This window comes from Littorina saxatilis, linkage group LG16, assembly GCF_037325665.1.
Source record: "Littorina saxatilis isolate snail1 linkage group LG16, US_GU_Lsax_2.0, whole genome shotgun sequence".
Lineage (NCBI taxonomy): Eukaryota > Metazoa > Mollusca > Gastropoda > Littorinimorpha > Littorinidae > Littorina > Littorina saxatilis.
Window position 1 is genome coordinate 31,965,464 of NC_090260.1, and position 21,444 is coordinate 31,986,907.

General features: G+C 44.1%; 1 long non-coding RNA gene across 2 annotated transcripts in view; it reads left to right on the forward strand.

Moving 5' to 3' along the window:
• LOC138950857 (uncharacterized) overlaps window positions 1-20,434 on the forward strand; it is a 45,533-nt gene extending 25,099 nt beyond the window's left edge. For both annotated transcript variants that reach the window (XR_011450833.1, XR_011450834.1), the window contains exons 3-5: window positions 4,702-4,794; window positions 19,682-19,760; window positions 20,305-20,434. This is a non-coding gene — a long non-coding RNA (uncharacterized lncRNA). The remainder of the gene's footprint in view (window positions 1-4,701; window positions 4,795-19,681; window positions 19,761-20,304) is intronic.
• Window positions 20,435-21,444: the final 1,010 nt, after the last annotated feature.

Here is a 21,444-nt window from a genome sequence, read left to right on the forward strand (position 1 = left end):
TCGACACGACGAGGCTAATTTGTTCTGTCATCGACACGACGAGGCTAATTTGTTCTGTCATCGACACGACGAGGCTAATTTGTTCTGTCATCGACACGACGAGGATAATTTGTTCTGTCATCGACACGACGAGGCTAATTTGTTCTGTCATCGACACGACGAGGCTAATTTGTTCTGTCATCGACACGACGAGGCTAATTTGTTCTGTCATCGACACGACGAGGCTAATTTGTTCTGTCATCGACACGACGAGGCTAATTTGTTCTGTCATCGACACGACGAGGCTAATTTGTTCTGTCATCGACACGACGAGGATAATTTGTTCTGTCATCGACACGACGAGGCTAATTTGTTCTGTCATCGACACGACGAGGCTAATTTGTTCTGTCATCGACACGACGAGGCTAATTTGTTCTGTCATCGACACGACGAGGCTAATTTGTTCTGTCATCGACACGACGAGGCTAATTTGTTCTGTCATCGACACGACGACCACCGTCCTGCTATAGCCTTCTATTGCCACCTGAGTGAGAAAGTTGACCCATCCAGAACACACATACACCCTTGCATAACCGACGATGCGGGTCGTCCATGGCCCATACTTTTTATAGAGGCCTCGAAGTGTTTATTCCTCAACCGATGGTGCGGGTCCTCCACGACCCATATTCTCCAAGAGAGTCATACATCATGTGATCATGCTTTTTTTGCGGGAAAAGTTGTGCTCCCGAGTTGCTGAGGCATGGAAGATAAAGATACACTAATTTTCTTTCTTTATTTCTGTGTTTCCTTTTCTCTGATTTCATACCTCTCTCTCTTACTTTATCTCTGTATCACTTTCTCTGCCTCTCCCTCTCTCTCTCTCTCTCTCTCTCTCTCTCTCTCTCTCTCTGTCACTTTCTCTGTCTGTCTGTCTGTCTCTCTCTCTCACTCTATTTCTCTATCACTTTATCTGCCTCTCTCTTTGTGTATATGTCTGTCTGTCTAGCAGTTTGTCTGTGTGCTTGTCAATCTGTTTATCTGTCTCTGTCTATCGCTCTCTATCTCTCTTTCTCTCTCTTTCTCTCTCTCTCTCTCTCTCTCTCTCTCTCTCTCTCTCTCTCTCTCTCTCTCTCTCTCTCTCTCTCTCTTCATTTTCTTTCTTTATTTCTGTGTTTCCTTTTCTCTGATTTCATACCTCTCTCTCTTACTCTATCTCTCTCTCTCTCTCTCTCTCTCTCTCTCTCTCTCTCTCTCTCTCTCTCTCTCTCTCTCTCTCTCTCTCACTCTCACTCTATCATTTTCGCCCCAGATTGATAGTCCTTGGCTGACCAGCTGCTCTCCCAAAATAAGGGATACCCTTCAATGGAAAGTTGGACTGAGAATCTGCCACCCAGAAGACTGTTATGCCATATTTATCCGGCTTGGATGGCAGGTACTGCAGAAAGCTGCAGCGTCCCCTAAAGAGCACCAGCTGCTCGTCCACAGTCACATAGCGGCCTGGGACATAAATTAATGTTGGGACAAGTTCTTCATGAACTCGTCCCACATGTCACGGAACGGTGCAAATATGTCTCTCTACCTTCTGGCAGTTCTAGTTGATTTGTCTTCAAAGCGCAAATGTTTCATGAGCAGCTGGAAGCGTCTCCTGCTCATGCATGCTCTGATCATAGTGAAACCATTCACAGAGTCCAACAATGTGTCAGTGTTGACTGTTCACAAAGCCTGGTTTTCTGGTACCCAGAAAAAGAAGCATACCAATGAGACCTTCACATTCAACTGTGTCCATTGGCTCCCACTTCTCCTTCAAGATCCGGGAACCTTCAATGTTTGTAAACTGGACAATGTCACTTATCATTTTGCCATTTACAAACAGCCTGTAAGCATCACGTGGACTGTTAGCATGCTGACAACCAACAGCCTGATTGCCAGAAACCCTGAAAACATTTCTGGCAAGGGTCTTTGCCTTGTTGGGGTTTGGATTCCTGCTCCATTTTGTCCCATTCTTGGCAGTTTCACCCGTGAATGTTGTGGCAGTCTGGCCCCTTCCCCCGAAGAATCAGACTCCTCACTGGGTGTGCCACTATCTGCTGGTGCAGGCGGCTCCTCTTCACTCGTCTCGTCATCTACACTGACAAGGCCTTCTTCTGTGTCCGAGCCTGCATCTGCATCCACATCTTGCGCTGAAACAAACATTGCCAAACTGATAATGCAACAGATGAAAAGAAAACAACTGCTCAAGAAACTATTCAGAAATTCCGGACTCTCTCTCTCTCTCTCTCTCTCTCTCTCTCTCTCTCTCTCTCTCTCTCTCTCTCTCTCTCTCTCTCTCTCTCTCTCTTCTCTCTCTCTCTGTATCACACATACAAACAAAGACACAAAAACACAGACCTCTCACTCGTAAACACATTGCATGTACATGCACACAGAAAACAATGCAAAAATTATAAAATAAAACCAGTGCAAATAAACCAGATGATCGTGCATAGTGATAAGCACACCGGCCGATATACACAACATAAACGAGAGAGAGAGAGAGAGGAGGGGGGTGTTAGTGGTTTGTAATATCATGCATATGGGGGGATGGGCGGTTCTATAACTTACACAGGCCCTCATCCTCAAAAGCGCCGCCTTCTGCTACTGCCAAGGCCTCAAATATGTTTGGTCTCTCCTGCGCATCTGCAACCAAAGACACAGGCCATTAATTTCATGAACAGATTGTCTCAAGGACTGGCCTCCAAGTTTGATCGAGCAAACAAGAATAAGAAGAAGATATCGATTTTCTATTACTTTCACCATGAGACGATAAACAACATTGACTAACAATATCACGACACCATTACATACCACTGTGTATAAAAACAAATGGATGAAAATACAAGACCAAAGTTAAAAGAAACAGTAATAATAATGATAATAATGAGTAATAATGAATTTTATTTATAATGCGCCTTTCCTCATAGAAAAGCAAGCTCATTGCACATTACAGAAAACTTTTTTTTAAAGTAATATAAAGACAAGACTTAAAATCATTACAGACAGCAATTAGTGAGAACACAGAATAAATATGTAAAACAGTATGTACATTCAATGGCCAACCGGATAGAACAAGTTACACACACACGCACGCACACACACACACACACACACGCACGCACGCATGCACACACACACACACACACACACACACACACACACACACACACACACACCATTACATTGCATTACAACAACAACAACGACTCACCTTTTCTGCTCTCCATCCTTGCAGTTACAAGATGTTGCCGCTCTTTGGAAGTGAAGAATGACAAATATAATCATGCAGCCGAAGAGTGGCAGTGATGCGATTGTCTAAGTGGCTCAAGGAGGCGTCCAGTTCTCGTAATTTCAAAAGCGACTGATTCTCAGAATTTCAAGACCGAAACAAAAGCGACTGATTCTCAGAATTTCAAAACCAAACCAAAGGCAACTGGTTCTCAGAATGTCAATACCAAAACGAAAGCGATTGGTTCTCAGACTTTCAAACAAATTGTGTTTATCCAGAACAAGCAGGCGTATGTTTTTTGCCAACAGTTCTTGTATAGGCCTGTATTGTCAGGAAAAGTATAAACAACACTCTGCCAAGAGCTACTTTGTACAGTATGGGTCGTGGATGACCTGCATCATCGGAAGAAGAATAATCAGCTGTCTACCTCTTTGAACATCATGGGCCCTGTGCGACCCGCGCTGTCGGTTAAGGAATAGTCACGTAGGGCACTCTTTAATATATATGGGTCCTCCACGACCCGTATCGTCGTGAGTGTTATAATCAAATTAACACCGTAATGACCTAATTACCACTTCACCTAGATTATTTTCCTCGTGTGTGCATGTGCACAACCAGGTGATCAACAATTACATAAAGTTTCATTGATTTCTGTTCAGTAGTTTAGGAGAAATCTTTGGTTTATTGTGTCTTTCCTGGCAAAATTGCTTAGGCACAGTTAATAATTGTCTACCTATACCCGTGTGACTTGGAATAATAGGCCGTGAAAGGTAAATATGCGCCGAAATGGCTGCAATCTACTGGCCGTATAAAATTTCATCTCACACGACAGGGCCGGACCCAGGGGGGGGGGGGGGGGGTTCCAGGGGTTCCGGAACCCCACCCCTGGAAAAAGCATGTACCTTGCTTTGAGTGTTTTTTTTTTTTTACTAGTTTTAGCACCAAAACAATGCTGCTCTTAACCCTCAAAACCCCAGAATGCACCAGATTGCACAGATTTTAACCGTTTTTCAAAAATTTTCCGGGGGGGCATGCCCCCGGACCCCCCTAGTGTGCGCGCCTGCTTTGCAGGCGCGCCCTTGTGGCTTCGCCACTTCGCTGATTTGCCCCCCCCCCAAAAAAAACGGAGGAACCCCCCCCTTACAACTCATTTGGTCCGGCCCTGCACGGCATCACTGCAGAGCGCCTGGAACTGTACCCACGATATAAGACTCATTGATGATGGATTTATTCCTCCGAAAACGGCGTATGGTTGCCTATATGGCGGGGTAAAAAACGGTCAGACACGTAAAATTCCACTCGTGCAAAAAACACGAGTGTACGAGGGAGTTTCAGCCCACGAACGCAGAAGAAGAAGAAGAACGAGATTTAAATCAAGACGTTGGCCTAAATCTCAATGGAAAACGTCTTGAAAACTGCTGAAAGGTTGCTGAAAGGTGTCATCTCCTTTTTGGTTCCAGAGAGGAATCTGATCTTTTCTGACGACCGTGTGTACCATACTTCCAGTCGACTTAACACACTTAAAAAGCTGAATCGACGCAACAGAGATAAAAGTGAGTATAAGTGCAAACACACAGACAGACAGACAGACATGCACACAAAACAAACAAACAGGCAGAGCGAAACCTGTACACCCCGGAATATACGGGTGTGTAATAAAGGAGTAGGATACTTCGATCGACTGGCAGCCTGCCTGTAGTAAACCAGGCCCATACATTATTGCAACAAATTTAGCAACCCAATGTAACGTATTCAATTGTGCAATGTTCAATGGTGCAATGTGACGAATTCAATGGTGAAATGTGACGAATTCAATTGTGCCATTCGACGTATTTAATACTACAATGTGACGTATTCAATTGTGCAATTCGACGTATTTAATACTACAATGAGACGTATTCAATGGTAGCCTACAATGTGATGTATTCGATGTTACACTGTGACGTATTCAATAGTGAAATGTGACGTGTTCAATGGTGCAATGTGACGTATATAATACTACAATGTGACGAATTGAATGATGCAAAGTGACGTATTCGATGGTACACAGTGACTATTCAATAGTGGAAGGTGACTGTACTCGCATTCAGTTTATGGGACACGCTAACTGCCTCTTTCTCACGCTGAAGAATTCACGCAGGTGATGATGTTACGGGAGGTTTATTGTTGTATTCCGTGACCATGACGCTGACCCTGGTGAAAACTACAAAAAGTAATTTAGAATACTAGAATAACTAAGATGAAACATCAAAGCACATTCTCATAAACGCATAACTTCAAACATGTTAATCACCTCTTTAAATGGCGAGACGGCGTCAAAGAAAGCACAAATCATTAAAGCATAATTATTACATTGACGTGACGCAGATTCCGGCTAAAGTAATAACTCATAACATTCAAATAACAGAATTACTAACACTGAATAAACAAAATAGGCAGCGAAATTAAGCGAATCGTCCGAAGTCTCAAATAGTCAAATCCGGTCAGACCATGAATTCGCGCATAAATTATCAGAGTAAACTAGCTTATTTCTCTTTCGGCATTATAATTACAAGTTAACTGCGAATTTAAAATCCATAAAAAATGTCAAAGTTACGTATACCCTACAAATTAAATACTCATCAAATCAAACTTGAAATTCCATCATCTACAGTTATTATTGCGGACAAGGTATTCGCTCAAACAAAACAAGCCGATAATCAGCAGAAAACGCATGAACAACGTCCAAAAAATATTGAAGAAAAACGTCTCCACAGTATGCGGTAAATCCGAGCACAAAGTCAGTTGCAAACGGTGGAATATAATAGGCATATTTCGGTAAACAATAAGGCAATCATAATGCAAACAATCAACAGATAAATCAACATACCTGTACTGCGCATTGTCCCATTAAAGAAACTAACTTCAGACCACAAACTTCACTGAAGTGTAAAAAAAAAGAAAAGAAAAGATAGGCTTCCTTGAACCTTAAGCCTACTGCCTCTGACGGTTGCCAGTGGAAAAATGACCTTCAATCGCTATTCAGTTCCCGCATACCCCTTTTTGAATAGTGCTCAATACAAAAACACAACTGAATTCTTTGGCCAAGCAACACAAGCACGAAATCAGCGCACACTTCGTTACAAAAACTCACGCCGATACCGGTGAAAGAGTGAAGCTTTGGCTAACACGACAAACAAGAAGGAATAACAGAGGGGTCAACACACATTGAAGAAGGAGAGAGAGAAGGAAGGAGGGACAGAGGGTAGAAGAGAAAGAGAGAGAGAGGGGGAAGGAGGGAGAGAGGGAAGGAGGGAGAGATAGGGAAAGAGAAAGAGAAGGAGAGGAGAAAGAGAAAGGACATAGACATGGGGAGAGAGAGAGAGAGAGAGAGAGAGAGAGAGAGAGAGAGAGAGAGAGAGATGGAAGAAAAGAAAGAAAGATAAAGAGATAGAAGTTAAAGAGACCTAAAAGAGCAGAAAGAAAGTAAAGAATGAAGAGCTAGCGAAAAGAACAGTAAAAAGAATAGTGGGGCTCCTATGTTGCAAAATCAATCATTTCTTGTGACAAACACCAAATTTGGCATACATGTACAGTTTTATGTGCTTAACAAATCCTGATACAGAGCCATCGCGAAAAATTAAAAAATCGGTAGTTTTTATAACAAAATTCAAAATGGCCGCCAGTAAAAACGGTTGGGTATGTTAGGCATATTTCATTTCATGTGACAAACACCAAATTTGGTATAAATGTATGGTTTTATGTGCTTAACAAAACCTGACACAGAGGAACCGAGAAAAATTGCAAAATCAGTAGTTTAAAAAAAAATCAAAATGGCCGCCTGTGAAAAAGGTATTTAGGCGTATTTGATGCTACAAGTCATTCTCTTGCAATAGAAACTAACAGAAACAATTGTTAAAACATAACAATACATGTATACATGATCAATGGTGCAGCGATTGGTTGGACGGCGTGGGTGGCAGGGTTGAAGAATCGTTGGCTTACCTAACCTGTGCCAACAAAAAACTATCGCACAAATGTTCGTACCAAAACGAAAACATTTATTCCTGTGCCATTTTATTCCATTTGTCTATGCTATTAAGGGCACACAACGTGGCTATCTGGAACTCTTTTAATATAAAAGATTGAATTTACATGGGTTATGTGACCGCCGCCTAAATAAGGGTACCCCAAAAATCAAATTGATAAAAATGAAAGGTATAATAATGACATAACACTAAAAAGTATTCATCCTGTTCTGGATAGATGTTGTGCCTCATGAATTTTTTTGGACTTTTTATTGGGTACCTAAAGTTGTGATCACATCCCCTTTGCCACGTTAAGGGTACCCTTATTTGGCGGCGGTCATGTGACCCCTGTAACTAAATCTTCTTTTATCTGAAAGATGTGCCATTTGTGAGAGCCTTTACAGGCATAAAAAGTTTGAATAAAATGATACGGGAATGAATGTTTGAGTTGGGGTACGAAAATGGGTGCAATAATATTTTTACACAGTTTAATTTGCTGATTTTCACAGGCATGCAAGCACAGCTGTAGAGAGCAGAGCTCTTCAGTCCTTCTTTGCAGCATTTGCAGCGTTTTGTTGTACAGCACTTCCACACTTCATGCGTTCTCGGCACATGCTGGATACCTCTTGAAGGCTCGTCCAAAATAACTCCCACTTTCCAGCCTTGGACTGCCAGCCCCACAATTGGTGTTGGGTTGTTTGCCTGATTGCATCTTTACTGACGTAGTCTAGTTGGTAGATTGCTCTTCTCAAACTCATGTCCTGCAACAGCACGTTACTTGTAAGGGTGTTTTGGGGAATTTGGCAGCGCTTTTGACTGAAGAGGTACCTTCTAGCACTGTTCACACCCAGGAAGTTTGGTTTTGTCCTGCAGAAGTACCACAAAATGCTCTTGAACTGACCTGTCAGTAGTACTTATTTCTCAAAGAAGAGCAGACAACCTGAGGAAAGATTGTGTGATGTCTACTAATGCATGCCATACTTGTCAAGCCCCCAATACCACCGAAGAACAACACAGTATCACAGTCTGTAAAACTGTGAAACATGGGCAGGCAGGGTGACTTCTCGGGGCCAATGGCTTTGGCAATGTGGTGAGCAAAAAATGGCTGAATCCTTTTCCATAGCGATGCACACTTCATAAGCAGAAAACTGAAATCAGCTGGGATGAGAAGCAGACCGTCTTAGATGTCTGGCCTCCTCTAAATCCATGGTGTAGGAAATCCACCTGGGGTACCCTTCATACAAAAGCTGAAAAGTGACAATTTTATTTGAATAATGTTTACTATCTCAGAGAGTTAGCCAAAGTCTTCACACAAAAGATAAAATGCAAAAATTGTATTTTAACTATTTGTATAATTCTTACTATTTAAGGTCAATACAAAAAAACTGTTTCCAGTTACCCAACTGATTCTTAAATCTTGCTGGCCGCTACATTCATTAGAATTCTAACAGTCGCTTACAGAATGTTGACCCTTGTGAGGGTATGGTAAACCCACCAAATTCACAGAGGTAGCTTAGGCATATGTGTGCATACTTGTTAATTATCAAAAAAAAGATGCAAACTGTTCAGCTACTCTGGAGGTATTAGGTACCAACCTTGATAGTTATGGTGAAATCAGCTCGTTTGTGTGGCACCGGCAGAATTGCTCATAATGTATTCACGCAGCACTCTTGTTCTCAGGAACCCGCATGTGGTGTAACCCTCAGTTGTATATTCTGTTAAAATAAAATGCACATCAATGCACGGTCAACCTAAATTAAGTAAAAGGTTGAGAAAAAAGTAACACACCAAAATCGTAACACTAACAGTGTTGAGACTCAGACTCAGAGAGAGGTACCACTTTTTTCAAAACCACTCATTTCTCATTTCATTAGCACATAAGCTTATTGCATACTTTTGTCTTTTAGCTATCATCTTTGAAAGTTTGATCACAAGACCGTAGGGACATGGGGAATGGTTCCCCCCCCCCCCCCCCCAAGCTGGCCCTCCTACTAGTTAGTACATGTCATTGTCACTGTGGCCTACTCACTCTAAGTCACTCCCCCTCCCCCCTCAGTTTTTTTAGAAACTTATGGAAGTCAAGTCCTTTATAATAGGCAGGACTAATTATCATGCCTTGAACAATCTCTGTCTCCTTGCCTTTTATTCAAAGTTCTTTTAACTTGTCCAAAATCATGTGGTGGCGAGCATGGTTTTCTTTCATTCAATCAACAGATAGATCTAGATCTATCACAATCCAGTTTCAGCAAGATTTGAAAGTGTGCAGCATTTCAGCGCTTCAGCCGATCAAAAACAGACCCGAGGGGACAAATAAAGATTATAATGACGTGAAATTGGTGAATGAAAGGGTAATCTTAAAAACTTACCCTCACAAACGTTGTTTTCGCTGAATCAAAACACGCATTGGTATGGAGGCCGCCATCTTGAATTTTCTAGCTGCGGATATATACTTTTCTAAAAAAAATATAAAACTAAATGACAGAACACAAAAGTACCCATGAAAATATTTATTTCATGTATATATTATCACAAGACAACTTCTGGTGCATTGTTAATAATTGAAGTTTACATTTGCTGAGTTGGAAATATTTACTGCTGATGGCTTTTGGTATGAAAATCGTCTGCTGTAGGTGCAGCCTTTTATTCATTATTATAAACACAAAAATCAATTTCTGAAGTGGCTCTGTATCTGAAATCATTTAAAACATCATAAGGAACAATATCACGAAGTATGATGTTTGTCACAAGATGTGATTAATTGTTGAGTGATTCTGCAACATAGGAGCCCCACTAGAATGAATAAGGGAAGAACGTAGCAACAAAAAAGGAAACAGTATAAGAGAAAAGAAGCTAGAGCAGGCAAAAAGAGTTTGCAAAGAAGAAAGAATAAAGTGCTCAAGACAACAGGCCTCGGAGGGAATGGCCGTGCACTGCCAATCCAAAAGAGGCCTACAGAAGGTGAAGAACGAAAGAAGGGAAGGCACAGAAGAAGGTAAGTACAGAAGGGCTGAAGAAGGAACAGAGGTGGATAAAAGGAAAGAGTAAGAGGAAAAGAAAGGGAATGAGAGTGAAGAAGAAAAGGAGGAGAGTGACGATTCAACAAACACCCAAAGATTGCATTTTGAAAACGCACATAAAAATTCTCGCCTATGAAGGCGAGCACACTCCCGGCCGAAGCTGCATGCAGCTTCCAAAACTCTAAACAAGGTAAACTTGAAATAATAATTAGTCACAATAATATCAACAATGAAATAGAAAACTTGAAATTGTTCACCCAGTCTTTAAGGCCAAAAAAAGTCAAAGGGTAATCCGCTTTAGACTGGCCTGAGCAAGAAGCAAACCAGCATTACGCTGTCAACGAGTCTTTCAAAAGTTAAACAGACAATGTCAAAAACAGTAATCACTGCTACTCAGTGTCTTTCAAGTGGAGTGGGACCAGCTTGTGAATGGGTCGGTCGATGAAAGATGTCTGCACCGTAGGCAAACCTTTGGTCGTCTTCACCGAGGTCGAGACCCGCAGCTGAACCGACCGAATCAAGCCATCGCCACCTGGATATGTCTTCTCGACGCGGGCCATTCTCCAGGTGCCTCTCGGAGCTCCATCTTCAATGAGAAGAACAACCATGCCAGGCTGCACAGCGTCCTTCTGGTGAAACCACTTTCGTCTCGGCTGCAGTGTTGGCAGATACTCTTTCTTCCACCTAGTCCAGAATTGTTCTACCAGGTACTGTACTCTCCTCCATCTCTTTCTTGAATACTGATCTTCCTTCTGGAAGGTTCCTGGAGGTGGAAAGATCGGTTCCGGTTTCAGTGTGAGCAGGTGGTTGGGTGTCAGAGGTTCGCAAGAAGTCGGGTCTTCCAGCTGAGTCACGCAGAGAGGCCTGTTATTGACCACACTGGCGACTTCATGGAACAAAGTTGAAAGAGTGTCTGAAGTAAGCCTGCTTCCATGATCCAAGAGCAGTCCGGAGAACACCTGGCGAACAGTTCTGATGAGTCGTTCCCAGACGCCTCCAAAGTGGCTGGCATGAGGAGGATTGAAGATGAAGTTGCAGTTCCGTTCAACCATTTCTTTGACTACCCTGTCTGGATCCATTTCATGACGAGCTTGTCTAAACTCTCGAGCTGCACCGACGAAGTTGGTTCCCCTGTCACATCGAATAGTCTTGACATTGCCGCGGATTGCAATAAATCTTCTGAGTCCACAGATGAAAGAGTCCGTGGTCATGTCTTCTAAGACTTCCAGATGGACAGCACGTGATGCAAGGCAGGTGAGGATCAGTCCATATCGTTTCGCTTCCTTCCTGCCGTGCCGTACTGTGAAGGGTCCAAAGCAATCCAGGCCAGTGTTGGTGAAGGGAGGTGAAGCTTCTATTCTCTCTGCAGGGAGATCAGCCATTCTCTGCTCCATTGGTCTTCCTCTCAGTCTGGCGCAAGGAACACACCTGTGGATTACAGATGTAACCAGGCGACGTGCACCACAGATCCACAATCCTCTTGACTGTAGGGCTGCTAAAGTAGTCGTACGACCTTGATGTCCAACTTTCTTATGGTGATACCTGGTAAGAAGCAGAGACAAGTGAGACTCGCGTGGCAGTATGAGAGGATGTTTGATCTTGTGGTCTTCCTCAGAACTTGACAGGCGTCCACCAACTCTGAGCAGGCCCTCCTTGTCAGTGTAGGCAGCGAGACGTTTCAACTCTGCATGAGTGGATCGCGATGCAACAGGATAGTAGATCAACTGTACGCTCCTGACGAGCCGCTCAAATGCAGTTTCCCTATCTTCCAGGGGGGTCGCAACCGAATCTCTGCTTGGAGTAGTTGTTTTCTGGATCAGGCGCAGCCAGGTCATGATGCGCATCACCACTTGAATCAGCTTCTCGAGTGTGGAGAATCCTTTGACCAATTCCTCTGCATCATCTCGAGGTTTCGTTGGTGCACACACGAAATGGGATCTCACTTCTCGGTCATTGTCTTCAACAGGCACGTCTGGTGGGTCATACTGAAGATTTTCTTGTCGTAGGAAGTCAGGACCAGAGAACCAACAGGAATTCTTCAAGTCTTGCACGCAAAGACCTCTTGATGCATAGTCAGCAGGGTTCTCTTTCGTTGTCACGTGATGCCACTGATGAGGCTGGCTGAAGTCCTGAATCATTTGCAGGCGGTTTGACACGAACACGTGGAACTTCTTTGTCTGGTTGTAGATGTAGCCGAGGACAACACGAGAGTCAGTCCAAAAATAGTGTTGAGCCTCTAGGTGGCCAAGTTCTTTCTCCAGGAAACGAGCTATCTTCACAGCTAGCACTGCAGCTTGGAGTTCAAGTCGGGGAATGGTAACAGCTCGAATTGGAACAACCTTAGCCTTCGCCATCAACAGTGAGCTGTGAATGTTACCCTCAGCATCCGAGAGCTTGACATAGGAGCATTCGCCATACCCCTTGCTGGATGCATCTGCAAAGTGATGAAACTCGATTCCACTCCAAGGAAGAGGGGCGTTTGTGAAGTAACATCTTGGCACTTGGAGGGAAGACAACGATCGAAGGTCGTGGATCCATTCATTCCATCGAGTCAGGATGGAGGGGGGAAGTTCTTGATCCCAGCTGATTCCCTCTTTGCAGGCTTCTTGAAGAATTTGGCGACCTCTCAAAATGATAGGTGAAACAAGTCCCAGGGGGTCAAAGATGGAAGCCACAGTAGACAAGACACCACGCTTTGTTACTTGCGTTGCCTTCGTTTCATGGACAAAGTGTAGAGTGTCAGTCTCCAGATTCCATCGGATTCCTAGAGCTCTTTCAATTGACCTTTTGCTCTGGTCTTGCCCGTCTTCTACGCTGCTGGACTTCACGACCTGAGTGGTGGAAAATGAAGACATGACCCGACTGTCGTTGGAAGCGATTTTATGGAGCCGCAGGTTTCCTTTCACGCAGATTTCTACAGCTCCCTGGAGAAGCTCCACGGCTTTAGATCTGTCAGGTCTGGAGCTCAAACCGTCGTCGACATAGAAGTCGTTTTGAATGAAGTCGGCAGCTTCTGGGCTGATGCTCTGGTTGTCTTTAGCTAATGTCTTCAGCCCAAAATGTGCACAGCCAGGGGAGGACGCTGCTCCAAACAAGTGCACCCTCATTCGGTGGTCAACTGGAGCTGCATTCAAGTCATTGTTCGGCCACCACAAAAACCTCAGGTAGTCTCTGTGTTGAGGGAGGACGTGAAACTGGTGAAACATTCGCTCCACATCACAGGAAAAGGCCACTGGATACCAACGAAATCGGCACAAGACACCCAGTAATGAGTTCAGTTGGTCTGGTCCACAAAGGAGAAAGTCATTGAGTGAAACGTCATTGCATTTGGCTGCACAATCGAAAACCACTCGTATCTTTCCCGGCTTGTTGGGATTGTAGACTCCGTGGTGAGGGATATACCATGTTGGGCTACTGCTGATCTCCGCCTCTGGCACTATTTCAGCATCTCGTCTTTCCACCATTTGGCTCATGAATTCTCCATAGAGTTGAAAATGCTCTGGACTGGAGAGGAACCGACGTTTCAAACTGTAAAGTCTCCGTAGTGCTAAATGCCTGTTTGGAGGAAGTAGGGGTTCTCCATCCTTGAAGGGCAAGGGCATCTGGTAATGTCCCTCACTGTTCAGCTCAGTGCCTTTACTGAGAATGTTCATAAACTTTCTGTCTTCTTGAGAGGATGGGGGGTCATCAGGACAAGTAAAGTCTGTTTCCAGTAGCCTGATCAGGTGCTCGTTAGTGCGATCTCTAGTGCGAAAACAGAATGCAGATTTTCTGGTGGGCGGTCTTGGCTGTTCAAGAGTCTTTGAAGCGAAGGCGTTTGCAGGGGGTCCATCTTGTTCACATGATGCCGCGACCTCTCCAACTAGGCCCCAGCCCAGTCTCGTTCGTTGAGCGTAGGGTTGGCCAGGTTCACCGAAAACTACTTCCAAAGGGCGTAGAGCTTCAGATACATTGACGCCCAATAGAATGGCGATGGGAGCATCCAAGAGAGGGGGGAAACAGTGGGCGATGTGTTCAAGATGAGACATGGAAAGTATAGTGTCTCGCGTGGGAATCTGGCTCCGATCAACACTGATCTCTGGGTGGGAATAGGCTTTCGGAACTTTGAGAGTCTCTTCAGAATCATAGGCTCTCACACGTAGATTGGAGAACGATTTGCATTCCACTGTTTCTGCCTTGGAGGTCATAGTGGTCAGTGTCAAAACAGAGTCCTGTGCTCCCAGGTTAAGCCTGTTCATCACCGAATCGCTAAGGAAAGTCGTGTCACTCATGGTATCGAGCATGGCGTAGACGAGTATTTCCTTGCTTGGGTCCAGTCCAGACGAGACATATACTGGCATATTGAGGGAGTAAAGTCTTGTGGTGATGTGGTGATCGACGGCATAACTCTTCTTGACTTCATCAAAGAGGCATTCTCCACATTTGGTAGTGCCAACAAACTTCATATCAGTTTCCTCGTCAATCAAAGAGACTTGGTGAGTGGCTTTCTGCGTGGGATTGAAATCCGGGTCGTGCATTATTGTAACATGCTTCATTTTGCAAGTGTCACAGGAAACCTTAGCAAAACACCCTTTGGCAGCATGGAAGCCTCTCAAACACTTGAAACAAAGCTTTCGTTTGATCGCAAACTCCTTTCGTTCTGCGTAGGGTTTTTCTGCCAACTTCTTGCAATCTGGGGTAAAGTGTTTATCATTACAATAAAGACAACCTCTTTGTGCAGGAAACGTATTTGTTGCTGGGTCCTTTGCAGTGTCTTCTCCCGGCTTGTTCTCCTGTTCCGGTTTGTCCACTTCGCTGATTGTTGTGTAGGTCTGCTTTCCCTTGGCCTTGGTAGACTGTGACTGGTCAGCACCTCGTTTTCTACCTTTATTATGAAGATCTGCTTCGTGAAGAGCTTCACATTTGCTGTCCAGAAACTTGACAAAGGTGGCAAAACTTGGATATCTGCCACAGGAGAGCTTGCTATCAGCAACACGTTGCCCCCATGACAATGCTAGTGAGTCTGGAAGCTTGTGGGCTAGACGCTTGATTTGTGCAGGGTCTTCTAGGATACTAAGTCCAGTTATCTTCTTTGCCATCACACAGCACTGTCTGAGAAAGTCTACGTAGTTTCTGAGGGAGACTGTATCCTTATCCTTCACTTCTGGCCATGCCTCCAGTCTTTCTTTCAATGCCTCGGCAATGGTGTAGTCTTCTCCAAAACGCCCTTTCAATATTTTTAAGGCACTATTGTAGGACTCTTCTCCGAGGTCATAGTAGAGATCACCAACGGCAACTTTGGCTGGACCTTCGATGAATTCTCGAAGCATCAGCATTTTATCTTCTGGTCCAACTGCACTGTTCCTCACCATGTGCTGAAAGGCTGCAAACCATGATGGATACTCTAAGGGGTCCCCTCTGAACACTGGTGGCTTTGGAACGGGAAGCCTGCTAATTGTGAGAGCATCTGCGATTGACTTTGCGAGGTTGACGTAGGTGGTTGGAACGGCATCTTCTTGGGGATAAATGCAATGTCTCTGTTCATGCAAGCTATCCGTGTTAGTCTGAGCGGAGAAAGCAGGATACCTTGAGGTGAAGGGTGGCGCGCTGGCATTCAGTGAATGTTCGCTCTGTATGGGCAGTCCTTGACCTGCTTGGGGTTGTCCTTGTGAGGAATGTGGCCACTGACTCAGATCAGACTTGAAGTGGACTTGTGTGTTCATAGGAGTGTCTCGACGCAGGCCGTTGGAGTTATGAAAAGTTGCTGGAACTCTAGTATGATCTTTATGCACCTGGTCGAACCTTGGGTCGGTGTTCCTTGGAATATGATGAAACATGTTACTCAAATTAGCATCTGTCCCAAGGTTGTCACTCATGCTTGGTTGGGCATAATTCGTCTGTGAGGCTGTTCCTTTATGAGGCCTTGTAGTGGGATTTACCCTGTCTGTTATGCCTTGGTTTTCAGTGCGAGATAAGAACAGTTCATTGATGGGATCACACCGGGGCAAGGAGTTCAGGAGGGAGTTTGCTTCATCCTTTGGGGCTGCTGGATTGAGAGCTTCTTCTACAGCATTGGCTACGTTCAATTCCATTTGTAGTCTTGCTCTGTCTTCCTCCAGCTTTACTTGAATCATTTGTTTTTCAAGCTCCTGGAAGCGCCTCGCCTCCTCCATTTCTCGCTGAGCTTCTTCTTGCTTTATCTTCTGTAAGCGTTCAGTTTCCTCCATTTCTCGTCGGAAATCTTCTAGTCTGATCTTCTGTAAGCGTTCAGTCTCCTCCATTCCTCGTTGAACCTCTTCCAGCTTGATCTTTCTCTTCTGTAGCTCCATTTGATGTCTCAGTTCAGCCTCTTTTCGTTGGGTTTCTTGAAGTTTATCCATCATTTGGCACTTGGCTTGAATAGCTGCTGCTTCTGATCGCGCAAGACGTCTACGAGAAGAAGTTGAAGAATGGGTCCCAGAAGAGTGCTTCGAGCTGGAGGAAATGGAAGAATTTCCTGGGTTTGTTTTAGTCTTTCTAGATTCATTTTCCTTACGCTTCAGATCTGTAACGTCATTCTTTTTAGTCTGGGTGAGCTGAACATCTGGGGGTTCTGGAGTAATTTGGGCTAATTGGTTAACTAGATTGTCGGATATATCAAAAAGTTCACAACAAGAGTTTTCGTATGGGGTAGACAGTTTCAGATATCTGACGGCTACAAGGCGTTCCTTTAGAGCTCGACATTGTTTCAACAGTATGGTATGTAGCTCGCGGGCCTTTTGTGGGCTTATTGAGCTACCAGCTTGTAGATTCGCCTGTATCTGGCCTACCAATTTCCCTACTTCTCGTATGTTTTCTTCTAAGTCTTTGGTCCGTGTGGGTCCAAGAGTCTTAACTGCGTCTGAGCTTGGACCTGATTGGCGGTGAGGTCTGGTGTCTGATGGTGATACATTAGATGCCTCTACTGGTCTGTCGGAGGTCTGGTTGGTGGATCTCGTCATATGGTGCTCTTCGTCTTGAGAAGTCTGTTTTGAAGCCTGGCTGTCTAGAGTGAAGGTTTCCTTGACTGTAGTATCGGCTGAAGGCAGTGAAAGATGAATGTCGCTAAGGTAAGTTATCTCTTTGGCTTGTGATTCTTGCAGGGGCTGACTGGCATCTTGATCTTGGTCGGCCATGGTGGGTGAGCTGCTTATGTCCTTTGATAAGAGGCGGAGAGATGACTAGGCGTAAACGGTGATGAGTCTTCTCTCAGCGCACAGTTTTCACTGTACTCGCATTCAGTTTATGGGACACGCTAACTGCCTCTTTCTCACGCTGAAGAATTCACGCAGGTGATGATGTTACGGGAGGTTTATTGTTGTATTCCGTGACCATGACGCTGACCCTGGTGAAAACTACAAAAAGTAATTTAGAATACTAGAATAACTAAGATGAAACATCAAAGCACATTCTCATAAACGCATAACTTCAAACATGTTAATCACCTCTTTAAATGGCGAGACGGCGTCAAAGAAAGCACAAATCATTAAAGCATAATTATTACATTGACGTGACGCAGATTCCGGCTAAAGTAATAACTCATAACATTCAAATAACAGAATTACTAACACTGAATAAACAAAATAGGCAGCGAAATTAAGCGAATCGTCCGAAGTCTCAAATAGTCAAATCCGGTCAGACCATGAATTCGCGCATAAATTATCAGAGTAAACTAGCTTATTTCTCTTTCGGCATTATAATTACAAGTTAACTGCGAATTTAAAATCCATAAAAAATGTCAAAGTTACGTATACCCTACAAATTAAATACTCATCAAATCAAACTTGAAATTCCATCATCTACAGTTATTATTGCGGACAAGGTATTCGCTCAAACAAAACAAGCCGATAATCAGCAGAAAACGCATGAACAACGTCCAAAAAATATTGAAGAAAAACGTCTCCACAGTATGCGGTAAATCCGAGCACAAAGTCAGTTGCAAACGGTGGAATATAATAGGCATATTTCGGTAAACAATAAGGCAATCATAATGCAAACAATCAACAGATAAATCAACATACCTGTACTGCGCATTGTCCCATTAAAGAAACTAACTTCAGACCACAAACTTCACTGAAGTGTAAAAAAAAAGAAAAGAAAAGATAGGCTTCCTTGAACCTTAAGCCTACTGCCTCTGACGGTTGCCAGTGGAAAAATGACCTTCAATCGCTATTCAGTTCCCGCATACCCCTTTTTGAATAGTGCTCAATACAAAAACACAACTGAATTCTTTGGCCAAGCAACACAAGCACGAAATCAGCGCACACTTCGTTACAAAAACTCACGCCGATACCGGTGAAAGAGTGAAGCTTTGGCTAACACGACAAACAAGAAGGAATAACAGAGGGGTCAACACACATTGAAGAAGGAGAGAGAGAAGGAAGGAGGGACAGAGGGTAGAAGAGAAAGAGAGAGAGAGGGGGAAGGAGGGAGAGAGGGAAGGAGGGAGAGATAGGGAAAGAGAAAGAGAAGGAGAGGAGAAAGAGAAAGGACATAGACATGGGGAGAGAGAGAGAGAGAGAGAGAGAGAGAGAGAGAGAGAGAGATGGAAGAAAAGAAAGAAAGATAAAGAGATAGAAGTTAAAGAGACCTAAAAGAGCAGAAAGAAAGTAAAGAATGAAGAGCTAGCGAAAAGAACAGTAAAAAGAATGAATAAGGGAAGAACGTAGCAACAAAAAAGGAAACAGTATAAGAGAAAAGAAGCTAGAGCAGGCAAAAAGAGTTTGCAAAGAAGAAAGAATAAAGTGCTCAAGACAACAGGCCTCGGAGGGAATGGCCGTGCACTGCCAATCCAAAAGAGGCCTACAGAAGGTGAAGAACGAAAGAAGGGAAGGCACAGAAGAAGGTAAGTACAGAAGGGCTGAAGAAGGAACAGAGGTGGATAAAAGGAAAGAGTAAGAGGAAAAGAAAGGGAATGAGAGTGAAGAAGAAAAGGAGGAGAGTGACGATTCAACAAACACCCAAAGATTGCATTTTGAAAACGCACATAAAAATTCTCGCCTATGAAGGCGAGCACAGTGACGTATTCTACAATGCGAAGTATTCAATGGTACAATGTGACGTATTCAATTATGAAATGTGACGTATTCAATGGTGCAATGTGACGTAGTCAATGGTGCAATGTGACGTATTCAATGGTGCAATGTGACGTAGTCAATGGTGCAATGTGACGTAGTCAATGGTGCAATGTGACGTATTCAATGGTGCAATGTGACGTATTTAATGGTGCAATGTGACGTTGTCAATGGTACAATGTGACGTATTCAATGGTGTAATGTGACGTAGTCAATTGTGTAATGTGACCTATTCAATTGTGTAATGTGACCTATTCAATGGTGTAATGTGATGTAGTCAATGGTGCAATGCGACTATTCAATTGTGTAATATGACGTTTCGTGTGTCAACAAACGTACGACCAGAACACGCGCTGTCCAGGATGAAGAAGAAGAGTTGGAGTGAGTGGACTGCGGAAGGCGCTGAGAGTGGCAATGAGATGAAGTAAGTGCTCTGTCCAGTATTTTTCGGTCACAGGGGTTTGTGTAGTGCGAGGTCTCATTTTTGAGAAAATAAATCCAATAATTATATATATATATACTTATTCATATCCGAAGTATACTTGACACATATATATATATATATATGTTCACAGTAAAATGTGTACGCAAAACAGCTGACAATTCAAATCAGGAATCCAAATACTTACCAAGCAGGTGTTGTAGTTGTTGTTTTTATTTTAAATATCAATTCCCCCAAAAAGCTTTCAAATTCAGACTTGAACTAAAAGCATCCACGATTCCCAAGCAGTCACAGGCCTCACACACACACACACACACACACACAGACACTCACACACACACACACATACACACACACACACACACACACACACACACACACACACACACACACACACACACACACACACACACACACACAAATACACTTACTCACGAGCAAACAAACTTACATACACACCTACCAACTAAACGACATGCAAGCAGCGGATGTAGGCGGCACGTAACACAGACTGCTATCACTTTAGGGAGGAGTGGAGTACTTGGTGAGCTGTCTGACTGCATGAACGAGTCCAGGAACCGGTTTGCGCACACATTGAATGAGCACTTAAGCACATCTTAAACGGACCCGAAATAAAGCGTTTTAACAAGCGGAAACCGTGTGCACCACCTGTCTTGTTTTGTTCGTTTGTGTGTGTGTGTGTGTGTGTGTGTGTGTGTGTGTGTGTGTGTGTGTGTGTGTGTGTATGTGTACGTGTGTGTGTGAGGCTGTGTGTATGTGTTTTCAAACAATCAATCATACCTGCATCAACGAACGTTAAAACAACAGCCGGCGGTAGGAAGACCGTGCAGATATCATCCAACTTTTTCGTGCAAAGCGGCGGGGTAAGCCCTGGGCCGGACCAAGTTCATTTGAGGGGGGGGGGGGGGTTCCAACTGAAGGCAGGGGTCCAGGGGCCGCCGAGGCCCCGTTGGGGTGCAGGGCCAACGCCCCGCTGGGGGGTCTGGGGGGCAAAGCCTCCCTGGCCGGGTCATACCTAAGACTTTAAAATTGGCAATCTAGTGGCTGCTCCGCCCGGCGTCTGGCATTATGAGGTTAGTGCTAGGACTGGTTGGTCCGGTGTCAGAATAATGTGACTGGGTGAGACATGAAGCCTGTGCTGCGACTTCTGTCTTGTGTGTGGCGCACGTTACATGTCAAAGCAGCACCGCCCTGATATGGCCCTTCGTGGTCGGCTGGGCGTTAAGCAAACAAACAAACAAACAAACTAGTAAATAAGTCTGACATATTTTTTCTTTTCTCTGAGAGGTACATCGTATGGCCAGCGGGGGGGGGGGGGGGGGGGGGGGGTCCGGAACCCAGGAATTCCCCCCCCCCCCCCCAGATCCGGCCTTGTGCCTACTGGCCAAAACCATATGATAACGGTTTGTTCAAAAGCGTATAACTGGACATGGCCTACGTGACTGCAGCACACACAAAAAACTTTAAAAAAAACCTGAGCCGGCGGTACAATGTTCCATCACTCATGGCTGGTCCAAATGGTATTCGCCTTTCAACACAGGCACCACTGTATATACAGTAATACCGTCGTTTCAAATACTTTGCAACTCGTGTAACCCATGTGTAAAACGTGTGTCCGTACCCGTTTAATTGCACATAACACATC